General features: G+C 47.4%; 1 pseudogene; it reads right to left on the bottom strand.

Annotated features, from left to right (window-relative positions):
- Nucleotides 1-4587: 4587 nt before the first annotated feature.
- On the bottom strand, nt 4588-4705 carry LOC126106975 (5S ribosomal RNA; annotated as a pseudogene).
- Between the last annotated feature and the right edge of the window lie 251 nt (nt 4706-4956).

Below are 4956 nucleotides of genomic sequence, written 5' to 3'. Positions count from 1 at the left end.
TGGTATGTTTTGGAATGCCAGGCTCCACCGACAGACATCTTATGCCTCTCCTGAGTGCACCACTCCGTGAAGAATGGGCTGCCATTCCCCAAGAAAATTTCCAGCACCTGACTGAACGTATGCCTGCGAGAAAAGAAGCTGTCATCAAGACTAAGTATGAGGCAACACCATACTAGATTCCAGTAGTATGGCCGGCCAGAGTGGCCGAGCGGTTCTAGGCGCTACAGTCTGGAACTGCGCGACCACTACGGTCGCAGGTTCGAATGCTTCCTCGGGCATGGATGTGTGTGATGTCCTTAGGTTAGTTAGGTTTAAGTAGCCCTAAGTTCTAGGGGAGTGATGACCTTACAAGTTAAGTCCCATAGTGCTCAGAGCCATTTGAACCAATCCAGCAGTACGGATGGAGGCCGCCATTTGTTGTATTTATAACCCTGTATTCATGTGACCAAAAGTCTTGTTTCTCCTGCCACCGAACTTCACTAATTCCCACTATATATTACAATGACTTGTAAGTCATTTTCAGCCAGGTGTCCGGATACTTTTGATCACGTAGTGTATACCACATGTTAAAGCCGTCCGTTGGTGGTGTGAAAAATTGAAGCTTGTAAGTCATTGCAGTCAGAAGTTACCACCATTTATTTCACATATTTTGATACGCCATAATTCACTTATTAAATACTACATGACAGTTCCCGTTGCCGTAGAACACTGAAATTTGACAATAAAGAAGGTTTGGAAGTACAAGTAAATGAAAAATTCCAGTTTGTGACACTCTCGAATTATTTTCTCGATCGACTGTCGGTATGTTGTCGAGTCAAAGAAGACATGGGAAAATTAAGCACAGGAAAGCAGAAGTGTGAGATGAAAGAGAGAGGAGGAGGATTTGAGCGCTGTATCAAAGTATGAGAGAGAATGTTGCACCAAGCAATGTGTGAAGAGAAATATGTGGTATACTGAAAAAAATGTAGCACTCCTGAAAGAAAGGATATTGCGGAGACATGGCGTAGCCACAGCCTGGGGGATGTGTTCCAGAATGAGATTTTCACTCTGCAGCGGAGTGTGCGCTGATATGAAACTTGGTTGGTAGAGCACTTGCCCGGGAAAGGCAAGAGTCCCGAGTTCGAGTCTCGGTCCGGCACACAGTTTTAATCTGCCAGGAAGTTTCATATCAGCGCACACTCCGCTGCAGAGTGAAAATCTCATTCTGGTACCAAGAGTCTGTCGGATCCGTGATACGCAGCGTCAGTAGATCAGTGTATGTGTGGTGTGTGTTGTTTCGCGGATGTCCAAAAGAACAACCACAGACACGAAAAGACACATCACTTCAGCGTTGTCGGCGAGAGATGGAAACAAAGGTGAGAGCGAGAGGGCCGCATTTGCAGAGAAGGGCAGAGGTAGACATTGCAATACGAAATGTTCCCCACCCTTGGCGGACAGCAGCGGTAACCATTCGGCAGTACATGGGCCACTGTGTGCAAGAGCCTGCAACATCAGCCATATTGCTAAAAATTGCCGTCTATTGCAACGATAATGCAGGCAACGGCCTTGCCACAGTGGTATCAAAGTAACAGAGAGAATGTTGAACCAAGCAATGTGTGAAGAAAAATGTGTGGTATACTAAAAGAAATGGTACAGAAGATTAAGATGCTGTGTTGTGTGAGTGAAAGAGGCGGGCAGGGGGGGGGGGGGCGTAGGGAATGATGGAAGGTTGTGTTTCTTCTACGGCACGTCTCTCTAGACACTGCATAGCGTTTACTCGGCGCGTGCGGACACTGTTTATCGACTCCGTGTGGCAGCGGCTCTGGAAAAGTTGCGATCGGCATTCCTGGAGGTGCTGGAGAGCAGCGAGCAGTCGCGTCGACGCCGCCGCTTTGTCTACGTGAGTGACGGCGGCACCGTGACCGGCGCAGACAATCACCGGCCGCCCACATACGTCACGGCCCAGATCGCGGCATTCCTGTGCAGGCGCGCCTCGCCTGATCCACCGCCGACACTCCATCCCGGACGCGGTGGATCGCGGACCGCTCTTGTACTGGAGAGTGGCTCACATCCACACAACACTGCGGGAGTACGAGATGTCCACCGAGAGAACGGCGAGGCACGGAGACAGGGTAGAGTCCTGCATGGATGAACATTACGAGTAACCAAATCTTGCCGGTAAACATCAGTAGTCTCACAGCTAAGATATATTTAGCTGGTACATATTAGACGGCAACATTTCACCGCAACTCCGTGGTATAGGGGTAGCGCCTTTGATTCATAATCAAAATGCCTTCGGTCCCGGGTTCGATCCCCGCCACTGCCTAAATTTTGATAAATAATCAGCATTGGCGGTCGAAGACTTCAGGCATAAGAAGTCACCCTCATTCTGCGGCCTTGTCAAAGAGGGCGGAGGAGCGGATAGAGGTTCAGGGCACTCTCTTGTCCTAGGGGTGGGAAATTGCCCCTAAGGCGGAAGAATCAGCAATGATCAACGACATGAGGATACAGAAGGCAATGGAAACCACTGCATTAAAGACACGTAACGTGTAACTACAGGACACGTGGCCTGTATTTGAAGAAGTGTCATGATGATCTCTCCATTGGCAAAAGATTCCGGAATAGTCCCCCATTCGGATCTCAGGTAGGGGACTGCCAAGGGGGAAGTTACCATGAGAGAAAGATTGAATAATCTACGAAAGGATAACGTTCTACGAGTCGCGGCGTGGAATGTCAGAAGCTTGAACGTGGTAGGGAAACTAGAAAATCTGAAAAGGGAAATGCAAAGGCTCAATCTAGATATAGTAGGGGTCAGTGAAGTGGAAGGAAGACAAGGATCTCTGGTCATATGAGTATCGGGTAATATCAACAGCAGCAGAAAATGGTATAACAGGTGTAGGATCGTTATGAATAGGAAGGTAGGGCAGAGGGTGTGTTACTGTGAACAGTTCAGTGACCGGGTTGTTCTAATCAGAATTGACAGCAGACGAACACCGACAACGATAGTTCAGGTATACATGCTGACGTCGCAAGCTGAAGTTGAACAGCTAGAGAAAGTGTATTAGCATATTGAAGGGGGAATGCAGTATGTAAAGAGGGACGAAAATCTAATAGTCACGGGCGACTGGAATGCAGTTGTAGGGGAAGGAGTAGAAGAAAAGGTTACAGGAGAATGTGGGCTTGGGACAAGGAATGAAAGAGGAGAAAGACTAATTAACAAGTTTCAGCTAGTAATAGCGAATACCCTGGACGAGAGAGGCAATTCTGACGTTACGGCTAATAATGGAAGCAAGGCTAAAGAAAAATCAAGTCACTTTCATAGGATTTGTCGACCTGGAAAAAGCGTTCGACAATATAAAATGCTGCAAACTGTTCGAGATTCTGAAAAAAGTAGGGGTAAGCTATAGGGAGAGACGGGTCATATACAATATCTACAACAACCAAGAGGGAATAATAAGAGTGGACGATCAAGAACGAAGTACTCGTATTAAGAAGGGAGTAAGACAAGGCTGTAGCCTTTCGCCCCTACTCTTCAATCTGTACATCGAGGAAGCAATGATGGAAATAAAAGAAAGGTTCAGGAGTGGAATTAAAATACAAGGTGAAAGGATATCAATGATACGATTCGCTGATGACATTGTTATCCTAAGTGAAGAAGAATTAAATGATCTGCTGAACGGAATGAACAGTCTAATGAGTACACAGTATGGTTTGAGAGTAAATCGGAGAAAGACGAAGGTAATGAGAAGTAGTAGAAATGAGAACAGCGAGAAACTTAACACCAGGATTGATGGTCACGAAGTCAATGAAGTTAAGGAATTCTGCTACCTAGGCAGTAAAATAACCAATGACGGACGGAACAAAGAGGACATCAAAAGCAGACTCGCTATGGCAAAAAAGGCATTTCTGGCCAAGAGAAGTCTACTAATATCAAATACCGGCCTTAATTTGAGAAGGAAATTTCTGAGGATGTACGTCCGGAGTACAGCATTGTATGGTAGCGAAACATGGACTGTGGGAAAACCGGAACAGAAGAGAATCGAAGCACTTGAGATGTGGTGCTATAGACGAATGTTGAAAAGTAAGGAATGAGGAGGTTCTACGCAGAATCGGAGAGGAAAGGAATATGTGGAAAACACTGATAAGGAGAAGGGACAGGATGATAGGACATCTGCTAAAACATGAGGGAATGACTTCCATGGTACTAGAGGGAGCTGTAGAGGGCAAAAATTGTAGATGAAGACAGAGATTGGAATACGTCAAGCAAGTAATTGAGGACGTAGGTTGCAAGTGAGATGAAGAGGTTAGCACAGGAAAGGAATTCGTGGCGGGCCGCATCAAACCAGTCAGTAGACTGATGACAAAAAAGAAAAAAAGCGTTGATGTCAACGTAGCTGCAGTGTCGTTGGACTCCGCATCATGCCACAAGTGGCCCATCGGGACCATCCGACCGCCGTGTCATCGTCAGATGAGGATGCGATTAGGAGGGGAGTGTGGTCAGCACACCGCTCTCGCGGTCGTTACGATGGATTTCTTTGACCGGAGCCGCTACTATTCGGTCGAGTAGCTCGTCAATTAGCATCACGTGGCTGAGTGCAACCCGGAAAACGGCAACAGCACATGGAAGCCTGGATGGTCACCCATCCAAGTGCCGGCCACGCCCGACAGCGCTTAACTTAGGTGATCTGACTGGAACCGGTGCATCCACTGCGGCAAGGCCGTTGCCTGCATTATCGTTGCAATAGATGGCAATTTTTAGCAATATGGCTGATGTTGGAGGCTCTTGCACACAGTGGCCCATGTACTGCCGAATGGTTGCCGGTGTTGTCCGCCAAGGGTGGGGAATATTTCGTATTGCAGGGCAGTGTCTACCTCTGCCCTTCTCTGCAAATGCGGCCCTCTCGCTCTCACCTTTGTTTCCATCTCTCGCCGATAACGCTGAAGTGATGTGTCTTTTCGTGCCTGTGGTTGTTCTTT

Source organism: Schistocerca cancellata, chromosome 10 (assembly GCF_023864275.1).
Source record: "Schistocerca cancellata isolate TAMUIC-IGC-003103 chromosome 10, iqSchCanc2.1, whole genome shotgun sequence".
NCBI classification, from domain to species: domain Eukaryota; kingdom Metazoa; phylum Arthropoda; class Insecta; order Orthoptera; family Acrididae; genus Schistocerca; species Schistocerca cancellata.
The sequence above is the reverse complement of the archived record's forward strand: the minus strand, read 5'-3'. Positions and strand labels throughout refer to the sequence as shown.